The 15545-nt window shown below is 48.3% G+C and overlaps 1 protein-coding gene across 4 annotated transcripts in view; it reads right to left on the bottom strand.

Moving 5' to 3' along the window:
* The window catches only part of NEGR1 (neuronal growth regulator 1), a 260822-nt gene that overhangs the window by 115836 nt on the left and 129441 nt on the right, over positions 1-15545 (bottom strand). The gene's annotated exons all lie outside the window — the stretch shown is intronic.

Below are 15545 nucleotides of genomic sequence, written 5' to 3'. Positions count from 1 at the left end.
TCCATCATGCCTGCAGATGCACAGCCCGTGGATTCGAAATGCTGCAAATAAGAAAGCAGCGATTTCATCCGGTTTGTGCAGGGCAGGCATTGCTATTGGGTTCCCAGTGAATGGCTACTGAAGGATGCTCTTTTTGTGGGAGAAGGCTGAGCTGGCCTGTGACAGCTTAAAAATAAAACAAAATGAATTTTTTCTTCTACTTTTGGAAACAATGATGCTTATTGCCTCTACTCCATATGTACTTTGAGTGTCATATCTGTTCATGGAGAAGACCAAAATACATTTGTTTCTGTTGCTTTGTATTTCTTTTTGGCCTGTGATATCAACACAGCTAAGGAAGAAAATCATCAGCAGAATAATTTTCTAAACTCCACTTTCTGTACTATCCACACACCCGGTCATACGCCAGCAGAGCTCCACGTGGATGGAAAACAACGGGAAGCTGTAAGTGGCCTGCCCTTACAGGAGTGCACCAGGACTTGTAACCTTAAACAGGGAAGAAGGGATCTCGGGACTCCAGCAAATAAAGGCAGGGATTTGGGATTTCAAAATTAATATTCATTTTGGATTATTATTCCTTTACATATTTCATTGTATGCTTGCTATAGAAACCAAATCGATACAGGAACAAGTCATGCCCTATTGATGTTTCGGAAAGGCACCGTTCTGTAAGTAATAAATAACTAAAATGTGGAAGACGCAGCTCTGACATGTGGGTGTTTCTGAACCTTCCGTAAGGACTGAGCTAAAATCAAAGCATTCTGCAAGATAAATGAGCACCAGTGAAATGAGAAATGAAATATATGTTGATCTTCCCGTTTCCTAAATGGACACCCCTAGCTGGAGCTTTTCTCTCCCTAATGCCCCAGTCGTGTCTCACTGGGTTGCTCCCGTTTGTCAGAGCCCAAATCCCACCGACACACACCTGTGTGACCATTGCAGCAAGCAGCCCATCCCCTGGGATGTGCTGTCAGCATCCCCTCCGTGCGCTCTGGGAAGCACAGAGCCTTTTCAGAAATAACAACCTGCGGTGTCGAGCAAAGCAAGTTGCCTTTCAGCGATCCAACCCCGTGTTTCACGGCGTGCAAAGGGCCCCAGCTGGGTGGAATTGGGCAGCTGTAGGGTTAGCGCTGGGGCGGCACACCAGCACCTGCAGCAGCTGAGCCAAGGCCGTGGCTGCGCTGCACAATCAGGCACTGTTCACGTCCCTCCCTCAGACACTTGCAGGCTGCCCGAATAACTCAGAGCTGCTGGTTACAGTGAGCCGCTTGTTGTGGTGGTGGGTTCTTTGGATGCTGAGCGCAGCCCCTGGCAGGCACTGGCAGGAAGTTTTCCCCATGGCCGTGCCCACGCGCAGCCCCGCCGTGCACGGGTGCAAATCTCTGTGCCCAGCCCGGGGGCCACGTGCTGCCTCTGCGGGGCCAGGCACCTCGTCTCTTCTGGCACAAACAAGGCTCCTGCCCCGAGTGGCTCTGCGTGCTCTGGGACTTCCACCTGCAGACGTTCCCCAGCCCTGCCACCGGTCATTGACTGCAAGTTGTTTCATCAAAACGAGCCGGGGTCAGGAGGCTTCAAACAAGCCGCAAATCCTCAGCGCTTGCTCGTGGCTATGCATTTGTGAGCAAAGAAAATTAAAAGTCTGCGTGGTGTATTGTTAATTAGCAGAGAAACACGTCTGCAGGGAAATCAGAGGGCTGGGGCAGGCTCAGCCCTCCCCGTCTCCTACGAGAGGGAAGTTCACTGTTGCCATCCTTTGAAGTTCAAACAGGTTTACACACAGCCCCTGACACAGGAGAGCTGGGAGTTTGCCAGCCCAGCTCAGAGGCAGTAATCCTGGGCTCCGATGCTCAGGCTCCGGACGTGTCCCAAGGCTTGGCTAAGGGCTGTGTTGCAGGGAGCTGCCTCAGCCTGTCCCGCAGCTCCAGGTGATGCTCACGCTGCCGCGCCGTAAGCACTGCCAGCGATTAAATACCCCCCTTCGCTGCTGGGAAATAGCATCTTACTTCAAAATTGCATTTCGCTAAATTCAGCTTTCAGAAATCAGATCTTATTATGTTTTTGTCTGCAAGACTGAACATCCCCCTTACTATCAAGTATCTTTTCTATGAGTAAGGACCCATAAAACATGATAAATCACCTCCCTTTTCATCTTTCTCTGCAGATGATTTAAGCACCACAAGCTTAATTTTTGTACGGCTTCCTCGATAATATTTGTTTCTCTCTTCCGAGGACCATCTGAATCATCCTGACATGTGAACAGAGGAAGGAGGCAGAATGGCCCAGCGAGCCGCTCTGCACAACGCTGCGCACAGCAGTCAGCCCGCTGTGTTATCTCAGCTGTGTTCCCTCTGTCCTGGTGCCACTGCTCTCCTCCGGGCCCTTGTCCCCTTCCCCTGCCCGCTGCAGCCCACCCAGCAGCAGCAGGGGCCGGGGGGCCGGGGGGCTGCGAGTGGCAGTGCTGGAGGTGGGCGGCTTGCCGCACGTGTCCCCTGCATGGCCAAAAACATCCCTTATGAGTGAGGAGGAGTGACCCAAATTTTCAATTATTATTGCTAAATTATTTAGGAATTTCTAAATGAGTTAGGAATGACCTAAATGCTAAATTATTATTCCTGAATTATTTAGGAATTGCTAAATGATTTAGGAATGACCTGACTACCCAGAGGCTCCTGCTGGCCCGACTGCACGTCCACCTGCGGCTCCCTCCTGAGCACTCCCCTGGGAACCTCTTTGCCTACGAGAAACATTGGGAACTTTCCTCCTGGGAACCGCACAGACCCAAGCTGGTGCCTCCAGGCAGCAGGAGGCAGACGGGAGCCTCTCAGGTGCCTCTCGGCCGTGGAAGGGACCTGATGGAGGTGACAGCACGTCTGAGCCCATAGCTCTGCCTGGGGACCAGAATTATGGGACCATTACTTTGCGTGGGACTGATGGCGAGCCCGTACTTCACCGAGCCTCGTTTCTCATTTCCAAGGGCTGGAATTATATTCTCAGTTACATTCAAGTGCACATAAATGATGCAGCGTAATAAAGATTACTGCTGGGGTGGGAATTACGGCAGGGCCGAGCTGCTCCTGTGGCTGCTGTTGCTTTTTGCAGATGGGATAGGATGCCCGATTTTCATCACAGCTTAGAATCACCAAGTAAATAACCCGGGGCCTCAGCACACACGGACTCATCCTGATCCTTAAGATATGTGCTGAGCTCTTCCCCGCTATCAGCCCCTCGCTGCCAGCAGCTCCGCACGGCCCCAGCCCACAACCTGTGCGGCCACACGAGCAGCTCGGTTTCTTTGGGAAGTGTCCCCGGTAAAGGTGGTAAGCTATGAACCACGACTTCATAGTAACATTTATTAAGATATATGGTAGCCAATCCCTTTTCAGATCATAATGCAACAATTCCCTTCATGTACCGAATGTAGACAAACCCGATAGAACACACAAAAGCTGTGAGAATTGGATTGTAAGTACAGAAGTGCTACATCTGGGACTTTGCAAAGAGAGACTTTGCCACCAGAATCTGCAGAATTACCTGCTTCATCCCTCCCAGGTGCTGCAAGCACAGCTTTTGTGCTGGGATCAGCCTATCTGAATGTCCGTATGCTTTCTTTCCAATGAGGAGTGACTTTTTTTTTGGTGAAAGGGAAGCACTGCAGAGCCTCTTCTCCAAAATCCCCAATACCCTGAAGTTCTTCAACCAAACGCTGGGCTGCACGCCCCACCTCTCTGTCTGCAATGGCAATTTGATTTTTTGCTGATTATAATTTCATAATTAAGCCATAAACATGGAGTGGGGAGGGAAGATGCTGGTTTCAGCAGCTTAACTGGCCGTTTCTCCTGGACTGGAATTAATTCGCTGACTGATCCATCTGTGCACATGCCCGTGTGCTCCTCGCTGCGAGCAGGCAGCAGCAATGACACAGGAGGGTGGGAAACGTCCACTCCCCACACACCAGGGCTCCCCTGCACTACGCCCTGCGGCGCTCCTTACGGGCTGTGTTGGGGCACCAGGGATGCAGTTTGCGAGGGCTCAGCCCCGGCAGCAGAGCAGCCCGGCACAGCACTGCCTGGCCCGGCCCTGATCCAGCTGCAGAGGCAGCAGCAGGCGCAGGGCAGGCAGAGCTGCTGCTGCTGGAGGCCACAGGGATTGGGATGGGCAGAGCCCTGCCCTGCAGCAGGAGCTCACAGTGAGCCCCACAGCCTGCCCCACGTCTGCTGCAGGCCCACAGCCGAGGAGGGTCTCATCTCCAAGTGCACACGCTGTGCTTCTTTCCAAGGATTATCACCAGGAACTCTGCGATATTTTGAAGGGAAGATTTCAGCTGCGCCATGGTAGATGACGGAGAGTTTTTCAGGCTTACAGAGTGCAGATTAAGTGATTTTCTCTCAAGTACACGCCTTGTTTATTTTCTAATTGCTTGGGTTCTGCTTTAATCTAGGGTTTGTAATGGGGAAATTAAATACAATCTAGTAGAAGATGTTTGAAAGTCTTATTGCAATGAGACTGAACAGGTTGCACAATTTACTCATTTCCACAACAGAATTAGAAAACAAATGAATACAAGCGATGCATTAACTGAAGTAACACCCAGGTAAACCTGGCAGAGCAGTCCTGCTCTATAATGTAATTCTGTACAATTACAGAAACTACACAATAGGATCATACTCGTGAACAATTGTAGATTTTATTTTATCAATTATTTTCTATGAAGAACTTTGCTACAATAGAAATTGGCTTCTCCAGCAAGTATTTCTGGCACCTCGGTGTTCGAGGCAATGCTTTCCGGCAGGCTGCTGCATTTTCTGCTCCTTCCTGACTCTCAGGGATCATTACACCCAGATCACCAACATCCGTGAAATGTATTAATTACGGCTAGAATATGTATGCCTGCTCACAATGGAAGGTTAACATTTTAGGAAGACTTAAAAACCGTTCATTTGGTATACATGCTTCCCATAATACCTTTTAATACTATGATCTACGAGCAGGTTTAGCTTTTAATATCTGCTCCGCTGAGCTCCCCGGACAGATTAAATCCCCTCCAGAGCTCCCAGCCCTTTGAGCAGCCCCAGCCTTTCACCCCTCCCACATGGAGACAGAGAGGGTCAGAAAAAAACTGCAACAGAGCAATGAATAAACACTTGTGCAGTAAATAGATTAAAGAAACGCATAAGGAACATGATGAGAAGCAGGGATGGCAGATGAATTAAAGTCACAGCTGAATTCTGCGCAGGGGTCCAAAATGAAAAGTGCTTCACAGCCATTAACATTTTTAAGATGGTTTTAAAAGAATACATGTACCTTCCCATTTGGGGTGAGGCACAGAGACTGCAGGAACTACACAGGGAAAGGAATCAAAGCTGGACGTCAGCTTTCCATAGCTGTAACAAATCGCGCCAGGGCATGGTTAGATGTGATGGGTGAGCTTGCAATAAATGTGATGGGTGAGCTTGCACATCAACCTGGCCTTCAGCCTGGGAGCAGTCTGCTCTTTGCCAGGGTGAAGCCGGGAGATGTGCGCCCAGGGCAGGCGGTGGAGCCCTCTCAGGTCCCCGTGGGGAGCTGGGGCTGGTCCCAGACACAGACCCCGTGGGACAGCACAGGAGAACGGCTCTGCCCTGCCGGGGTTTGTGTGGGCAGCACGGCCACAGCCAGGGTGGGTGCTGTGGGGAACAGCCGCGAGGCCGCAGGGCTGCCTTGCTACAGCCTAGCCCATGGCCTGACTTCCCAATTAAGTGTTTTGAGTGATTGGGCACCAATTCCCCCGCTGCAAACTTCAAATTACAGAGCTGCCGTGCCTCCGGTGAGCTCTGCATTGATCCCGGTGCTTTCCTCGGAGCAGCAGGGAGCTCTCCATGGCAGCCGAACAGGAACAGCCCAGCACACCCTGCCAGAGCTGGGAGGGAACAGCACAACAGGGAAAACAAAACAAAGCAAAGCAAGAGCAAGCACAGACCTCCAGAGCCTGCCGGGCTGGAGCAGGAAGGTTCTCAAAGATCTTTGACCAGTTTTGAAGCAGGGACTGCCTACAGAAGCTTTGGTCTGCAGCCGAAAACACGAACTTGTCAGACACGGCCAGCGCTCTGCTACAGCAGGGAGCCGAGGCACGGCACAGAGCCTGGCGGGGGCAGGAGCAGCGTGGGACCAGGTGGAGCAGCACTGCACATCCACAAAATACCTCCTAAAATCTGCCCTTCAACACCTGTGAGACTCGCTGTCTGTGTGCACCCTGCCTGCCAGGGGATGTGCTCATGCCCCCAGTGCAGCAGCCAGGGCTGGTGCCTGCACAGGGCGCAGCAGGGCACGGCTGCGGGGATGGGCATGGGGAAATGGGGTGCAGCAGGACGTGCCTGTAGGGTACGGGTACAGTGCCAGGAACACCGCACATCACCTCCGCAGGGCTAGGAGAACCAGATAGAGCCGAGAGCGGTGCCAGCAGCAGCGCAGGCAGCACGTTACTGCAGTGCAGTGGAAAAACATCTCCAGGAACCAGAACCAGGAGCTTGAGAAGTTCCCCCAAACCAAAACGTACAAGCTCTACAACACTCTCGTTTAAGAACTTTAAATATAGCCTTGTTACAGCTCAGAGAGGAATACACCAGGAGCCTGATCCTGCAGGGTGCCACCATCTGCCCTTGGACCCGAACGCAGCCACTGAAGGAGCGTGGGAAGCGCTGCACGGAGCACGGAGCACAGAGGAAATGTTCTTGGCTACCTCGTGTTCTGCGGGATGGAAGCATCTTACCGACCCCCCCAGCCTCTGGTACCTATCCAACATTACACTGCCAGCCATATCAAATATTAAAGGCCCTTTTGCCCTTGGTCATCTTCCAAGAGTCCAAAATAAATGGAAACATTTCGGTGTTATCTAAAACAAATGAGAAAAAATTAAATGACTCTTTCTGGTTTTGCTGATGAAATTTAAAGTGATGATAAAAATCTTACATTTTCCTTACATTTCAGCAGAGCTTCATCTTCTGTTCAGAAAGCAGCCTATTATGTTGCTCTACTTAATTTAGATTAATTGGGAGAAAAACCCGGAGCAAAAGAGCAACACAGAGAACCAAAGGGTCTTCAACCTCTCGGCGAGGCAGGCAGGCAATGCAACATCCACCGTGTTACAGCGAGATCCTCAGGTGCCAGCCCCTCCTTACAGAGTTTTATACGTGCACCTGGCCCTGCGTGGGTGACTGTGCTCTCTAAAACATTTCTGTATATGATGAGCACCTGCAAAATTTCAGATTTTTCCATTACTTGATTTTTTCAATTCTTTGTTGAGAGTAGTCATCATACACAACTTTAATATGCAATTTCTCCACATTATGTGATAGCAAAAAGGACAAGGGACACTCTCAGAACCTGTTGTTTATCCGGTTGTTTTTCCCAGTGTTTTGTTTAAATATTTACCATGGCTTATATCCACTACTGCATTAAATGAATGAATCACCTCTATTAGGAGCACATACCCACAGGCAGGAGGGACACAGCGACGTGTTCATTTTCCCTTGGGCTGTTTGTAACAGAGAGAAATAAATTTGTTTATGCTTCCCAAAGCAATTAAAACAAATGGAATGAGAATGAAGTTCAGACAAGCCTTAATAGTGAGCTACTAAAGAAGCAAGTGTGCAATAATAATGATCATGTTAATAATAACTACCAGAATTTTATTCCACCCTGATGCTGCTGAAGTGCAACTCATTGAAACTGGTTCCTCTTGCAGCAAAGCAGCCCAGACCCCGCTCACTGGCAGGAGCGATGCGTGGTGCAAATCCCCGGGCTGTGAATGGAGAGGGGCTGCTTAAAAAACCTCCCCTGCCTCTGCACCACTGCAAGCCTGGGGCTGGGAGCTTCTGCCCTGAGCTGTCTGGTGTGGGTGCTGGAAAAAACGAGGTGAAAATTGATTTCTCTTTGTAGCCAGAATAATTCATCGCTTCGCTTTCCTAATATGCATATTGATTTCATTAACTTGTATAGTATCTCGAAATCACTGACATGACATAAGAAATAGATTATTGTTCTTCTTTTTATGGCTTGGACATAATAATTAGTTTGTATGACAAATAAAAAGAAAAAATTAAAGTGTGCTTATGAGGGTTATTAAAACCAGTGATGAACTCCATTTGCCACTGACTGAGAATCTATACGGCTTCAGTTCGCAACCATCACATCTCCCCGCATCTGGAAAACCTGCATTTTGCAAATGGTTCTGCATTCCAAAAGTTTTCATGAATTTTAGCAGCAGCACTTGCACTGAGATTTGGTTTTGGTAAGAAAACCCTAATTTGCTCTTCTTTCCTTTCCTTCCATCTCTTTCCGTGTTAGACAGAAAGACAAAGCAACTTGTGACTCAAATAACAAAACACAACCATAACACCCAGGTATGTGAAAAAAAAGAAAAGGCAGTTAATCAAAGGAAAGCTCTTATGCAAATAAATAAACAAGTATCTCCTAGGCTGAGACGTGGCTATTAGCAGTAAGGACTGCGTTTGAGCCATATGTAAATGGAAGGGGGGTGTGGGTACAATGGGCAAAGGCCACCGCACCATCTGCAGAGCTCCCCACTAACAACCACCCAGCAACACAAAAGTCAGAATATTGCCAACTGCGGACCACGGCGACTACAGTGAGGTGTATTAATTAGCAGAAACAGATGTAATTTATTTCCAGGAGATTATGCTGGCCGAAGTCCCGCGCAGCAGCTGATACTGCTGATCCAGCGGAGGGGCTAATTAGCCAGCGGGGCTGTGCTCGCCCTGCACAGTGCCCGCCCGTGCTGGCGAGGCCTCGCCGCTTGCCCTCGAGTCCCAGCCCAGCTCCTGGGGGGGTCTGAGCGAGGCCGGCCCCAGCCCGGGCACTGCCTGGTGCCAGCTCCTTGAGCAGGGTCTCAGGGAGCTCCTTCAGGCTGAGCTCTGTGCAGATCACCGCCAGCCCAGTGGTAAGGGAAAGCCACAGCACCACGGTACAGAATGCAGAAATTCTCATAAATCAGGGTGCTCTGAATACTACTAATAGCAAGCAACTATTTCACTGTTCTAAAAAGCCTTACATTTGTCGAGAATTTAAAATTATTTGTATCTACATAAATCCTCTGCCTTTCTGGCAAACATGTACACCATTTTCATCCTCAGACCTGTAAACAAAATTTTCACAGTCCTCTGTACGCCTCTAAATGCCACATCCGAAATACCTTATTTAAACAAAAAACCCACAACCCTAAGCACCACAGAAAAGATTTTTTTCAACAAAATCATTTTTGTAGTCGAACATATTGCACCACAGACTATCATAAAAAAAGATAATTGTGCTTTTTAGAGTTTTAAAATCATTTGTCAACGCTTAAAAAAAAAAAAAGCCTGCTCCGCTTTCATATACTTCTTTTTTTATTACTTTTTCAGAATGCGCTACAACTGCCACCCAAGAAATATTATTGTATTCTGCTGCTTTGCCACAGGCAAACGCTGCAACACGGGGCCTCCCCTGAACCTGGCACACCACGAGAGCCTTCTCCTCCTCGCCGGGGGCCGTGTGCCCGAGCAGGCGGCACAGGGGGTCCGGGGGGGGGCAGCCCCAGGCAGAGGGACCGGGAGCAGCGAGCTCGGGGCAGCCCTGCCCAACACAGCCCTGCCGGAGCACGGGGTGACAGCACAGAAGAGCCGTGCCCAGCATTCAGCAGCGTATAACATAGCCCCCAAACATGTCTGGTTTTGAGAGCATGTTTAGCACAGTTTGTAAATCGGTCGCCCAAATAACACAAGGAAGCAGCCGCCAGCCTGTGCTGGCGTGGCTCAGACCTTCGCTTCCAGGGCAATCAGTCACCAACTGGGAGAACCGAGGTTTTTTTTTCCTTCTTTGCATTTACATGATTAGATCTTAACAGCCGCATGATTGAAGAGCGTTGCCTTACGGTCCCCACCTCTTCCTTATTAAACACACTTGGGCTCGTGTGCGGGAGCGGCACGGGCACGCTGCTTCCCATGGAAGAACTCGTGGGTGGGCAGTGAAGAAAGATGGCTCTATTTTGATTTATCATTTTTTTCCCAATTTATGTCAATGTAAAAGTGTGAGGAAAACCTCATAAAAGTAGTACTTTTCTACTAGGTTTTGATTAAATTCTTTGCCTCTTACCTCGTTCGTATCATTAGCAGGATAACCATCATTTGTATAAAGTACCATAACATCCTCTATATTTTAACTGGAAGTTTATCATCATGTTATCTGTGTATGTAATCCGTAAATTACCTGTTATCAGCAATCAATTGATTTTAGACTGTTCTGAACATCAGCCTTAAATCACAGAAAAGTCCCACAGAGTTGTGCTATGCAGAACTGGAAGGAGAGACCAAGTCAAAGACCCGCAAGCAACCCGTGCAGCAAGCGCCTCAGCCCCAGCCCCGGTGTTTCCAGAGGAGGGGAGGCAGAGAACAGCCCCAAAACCTCACCTGGAACAGGAGCCTGCCCTGCAGCGCGAGGGGACGGGCCCTGCACAAAGGCTGTGGGCACAGTGCGCTGTGACGCTGAAAGTGCTTTGAGAGGTGAACATGACAGCTTTCTTTTTTCCAAGTAAATCGAAGGATCTTCATCTCTTACCCACAGTTATTTTGTCATGCAACCATTTTTCCATCAATGAAGAAGCAGGCTCTCTGCAGATAATCATTCTTCAATTTCTGATGCCATAGATTTTCCCTATTTTCTGTGACTCATATTGTTCACCTGGTAAATGCAGAGAGAAGGGAAAGGACGAGCACTTGTTCTCTCTGCAGCCCTTTCATCACTCTCCTACATTTTTTCATTACTGTACTCAATTTATCACTGAGAAAATACAGAAATAGAAAAGCTATATTCTTTGCCTTGAGATGGATTTGTTATCAGCAGTTTGATGCTTTGTAAAGCAGAAGAAATGTAGAAAATACAGTAGCCATTTCTGTTAATTGATTTGCAAAAATCTAGTTTTAAAGCAGAAAAAGCTTACAGAAACAAAAAGCCAGCGCTATTTTATTTTTCTTTCACAGCTGTCCACCTTTTTCCCCCGGGTGGGGAGCTGCCCACAGGCACACTCCCGTGCCCACTGCTGGCTCCCCACCCTGCTTGTCCCCTTGCTGGGTCCCTGGGCTCCAGCAGAGGGGCTCGGGCGAGCACAGCCCCGCTGGCCAGCAAGCCCCCACTGCCCGTCCCCAGGTCCGTCCCCTCTGGGTGGTGTTGGTTCTGACCAAGTGCATTTCCCTCTGACTCCAGTACTTCTCCTCTTTCAATCCCAATCTCAGCTGTACTTAGCAAACCAAAAATACTTCGGTATTGTTCTCTTGGTGATGGAATTGTTCTTAACTTTTCTAAGCACAACTGAAATTGGTTAAAATGAAAAGCAGGGCACTTGAGTTACAGCAGCCCTTGCTGATTCCTGCTTCTAATACCACTGCTATGGGATGATGCAGTGTGATCTTCCTGGTGTAGAAAATTGAAATAACAGGAAATGAGAAAAAAGTGTTTCTGCAAGCCGGTAATTCCCCAAAGCGTTCCTGTCCCACACGTGTGCCTTGGGCAGGGGCCGGAGGGATGCTTTCTGGCTGCAGGGAGGAGCCCCGTTTGTGCAAAAGAAGGGCTGTCAGAGCAAGGGCAGAAAAAGAATTATTTTGTCTGGGAATTCTTCCTATGCAGGTGCAGAAGAGGAAGGTCTGTGTGCGGGACCGTGCCGTGCTGTCCGCAGGGAGGAGGTGAGCTGCCCAGCGGGCTCTCCCGCTGCCCGCAGGAGCTTTCAGGCCTCTCGCCTTCAGTAAGCAACGCTCTTCAATCAAACCACTAAGGATTTAATCATGGATATGTTAAAAGAAAAAAAAAAAAAAAAGAAAGAAAAAAGCAATAACCTACTGGCTAAAACTAAGGTTTTCCCAGCTGGTGACTGATTGCTATCAAAGTAGAAGGTCTGAGTCGCAGACAATATTCTATTTTAGTTGCATTGTTTAAGCTAATTTAGCACATACCGATCTGAAAGTACTCTGAAAAATCAGGGATTCTTTCTGTGTACCTTACAGACTGATAAATAAGTGATTTATTTAATTATTTCATTGTCAAATTACATCAATTTTACTTCTCATTTTGATGCTGTGAGGGTTCCTTTTCTGCTTCTGATCCTCCTGCACTCCCAGCAAACCCAGCCCTCTGTCCTGCGCTGGCAACTCGGCTCACGCCCACACAGCTGCTTCTGTACGGACCTGAATGCAGTCCTGGGGGATGTGGGGAAGCGTTATCTCAGATAATCAATGCAGAAGCCTAATATGCTGTAGCAGTGGTAGTTTTTGACTACTGAAGTCATTCTAAATCATTAATAGTGTAAATAAATATTAGACACAAAGGTTGTTCTTAAAGATTCTTTCCAATTTTGTGATTTCAAACATTGAGTACATCCACACCTAGACTACAATGTGGCTTTAATGGTGTATCATTACAGAAAATAGGTACACCAGAAAGAAAAAAAAAATGATTAAAAATATGAGAGAGGTGAGTATAATGCAGCATGCAATCTAGCTCAGAAAATGACTCTCCCCAACTTAACTTCACACACCAGCATTTCAGGGGAATGATGGCTACGATAAGAAGAAAGTCCTTACACAGGGAACAGCTGGGTGGAACAGCATAAACATTTTTCAGTTAAAATACAATCTGAATAAATTTGCATAAAAGAGTGAGAACGCTTCAGAAACCTCATGGTCCATGGGAGCTTCCTGAAGATCTCTCTGCAGTTCAGCTGACTTAGGCTGGAAGAGGATGGCAATATCAAAGCAAAGATGTATAAATAGATCTGCACGGAGACACTTCCCTCTGTGAGGTACCATTAAATACCTACATCTGGTGCCATTAAATACCTACATCTGCTGCCATTACATAAATACCTACATCTGCCGAGGCCCCTGAACCAGCAGCTCCCCCAGCAGAGGCTGGCTCTGGCCCTGGGGAGCAGCCGCAGCGCAGAGCCCGCGGTGCCGGGGCTGGTGGCAGCGCAAGGGGTGAGGGCTGAGCGTGGTGCCTGGTGCCTGCAAGCAGCATGTGGCCCAGTCCTTACAGTCTGCCAAAAACATTCTTAATCCTTCCTTTCTTCCTGTGCCACTGGATGTGGGCTACACTGTCCTCATTCCTCCAGAAGATGTCAATAAGTTGCTGGTTATTAGGCTAGGACGTACAGACATTATTTGCTTAAACCCCTACAATTCCTCTTCCCTTCGCAGTCAATAACCAAAATGCTACGAGGTCCATTTTAAATTCAGCTCAGAGACAATCACAGCTTGCTCAAACCAATGCCACATAACGTAACAATTCGGAGTAAACTTGTATTTCCCTTTCCGTATTATTGTAGATAAAGCAACAATTGTGTTCACAGCAAAACAGAGAGGCTGCTTATTTGGGGTGTGCAGGTTGTAGGCTGCTGGGTTACAGGCTGCTGCTGTTGTGCATGTTTAGGTATTTATACACAAACAGAAACAGAGGCCATAGAGAAGTGAGAAGCAGGGAAAATGCTGAAATCGGTTTGGATTAGACTTTGGAAATGAAATAAAAAATAAGTGGGCTTGGAGATTTGCACTGAGATATTTTTATGCAATGTATAAAATACATCTAGCGGTAGAAATAAAATTTTAGAATAGAAAATTAGAGGTGAACACTATGGATAATCTGATAGGCAAAATGAGAATATTTGACGTTTTTGGCAGATTAACAAGAATAGACTTGTTGCCACTCTTGCTGTGTTACGAACTATATAAAAGATCTGTAACGATCCAAGGTGCTTTCTTGTAACCGTACATTTTTTTCTTTCTTAGAATTTTATGGGTTTGATTTTTCTCCAGTAAGGCTGGCTGACACACTTACACTGTATTCCCAAAATAGTTATTAAAATCATTTCCCTTGACAGATCCCTGACTGCATCACTCCCCCTTCTCTGAATCCCCACCACATGTGCCCGGTTCCTCTGCAGCCGCCCCAGCGGCCTGGCAGCGGCCAGCACAGGGCTCTGTGGCCTGCACCCACCCGCACCTCCTTCAGAGACGCTGCCGAGTGTCAGCTCCTGGGATCCCAAAAGCTTTTGACGGTCAGGGAGGCCTCAGCAGCGGCGTGGGCCCCTGGTACGCAGGGAAACGTCTGTGAGAGCAGCTGGAAGGAGCTGGAAGGAGCTGGAAGGAGCTGCCCCTGCCTGCGCCAGAGGCACCGCGGGCACGGCGCAGCGCTCGCCTTGCTCTGTGGCGAGCTCCCGAGGCGACCTGCTCGGGCTCCTGTCCCCTCACAGAGCAGACACTGCCTCCTGCTCTGGCTCTCCGTGCTCTGAGGGTTTCATGGGTGTTTGTCCTGCCCTCTTTGTGGCAGCCGGGTGGGTATTTAAAGGACTGCTTCAGCCCCCAGTGCTCGCTGCTGCACGGGAAGGACACATTTCACATTTTTGTTGGCTGGTTTTATTTCTTTTCTTCCTAATGCTTTTATTTGTATCTCCTTTCAACTTTCTCTACCTTGTCTCCATCCGTTTTATTTTTAAAGTATTTTTCCCAAACTGGGCATCCCATTGCAGCTAAGGCTTCATCGGGGCAGACGAAGCAGAAGAGGCACAGACCCCTTCCCCTTCCCCTTCCCCTTCCCCTTCCCCTTCCCCTTCCCCTTCCCCTTCCCCTTCCCCTTCCAAACCCTTCCCAGCGGCTTCCTACGGCTCCATCTCCATCTGGCACCTGCTCCTTTCCAGCAGTGTTCTGTCGCTGTCTGGGGTTTCATTCACAGCCCACCACAACTCCCCCAACCTCTTCTGAAGCACGAGGCACTTTCCAGACATTTGTTTATCTGATTTCTCCTTAGGGCTGCTCTCTTGCTCTGTCGTTATTGAATTTCATCGTATTGATTCTGGACAATTTCTGAAATCCATCATCTTGAATTTGAAGCCTGCTGCCCCAAATACTTGCACTTCACTGTCGCCCGCATATTGTGTAGGTATTCTCCAGTATGTCACCTAATTCATCCATTGAAATCAGTCCCAAATCCTCCTGGAATCCCCACGACCCCCTCTCACCAGACAGTAAGTCAGTGACGGCCGTTTCTCCAGCATTATTTTCGACAAGCTGCACACACACATTCTGGACCGTCTCTCCTTGATTTTTGGATGAGAAGCCAGGGCTGACTGTGTGAGCACCTCCCTAACGTCATGGTGTGACTCCCATCTGCTGCCTGACCTTTTCCCAGGAGCAAGTTACCTTGGGAAGGAGATTAGACTGGTCTTTCGTAATGCCTGCTTTAAAAATGAATGTCGCCTATTTGTCCTTTATTATCCCTTGGCTGTTTATGAGATATTTTTTTTTTTCACGAATGCATTAATTCCAGACCATTTTTCAGAAGTTAAACTCACTTGTTCAAAAATTTCTGGGGTCCTCTGTAGATTGCTTTTCAAAGCTAAATACTGAGTTTCATCTTCCCCCCTAATTTTCCCAAATAATTTGTCAGTGTTTCAGAAGCTTCCGTGCGAATGTTACCAGTTGGTGACCATATTGTGAGGCACCTCCGCATTTCACTTGATCTTGCCCTGT

Source organism: Anas acuta, chromosome 8 (assembly GCF_963932015.1).
Source record: "Anas acuta chromosome 8, bAnaAcu1.1, whole genome shotgun sequence".
NCBI lineage: Eukaryota > Metazoa > Chordata > Aves > Anseriformes > Anatidae > Anas > Anas acuta.
Note: the sequence above shows the minus strand (reverse complement) of the source record. Positions and strands in the feature narration are given on the sequence as shown.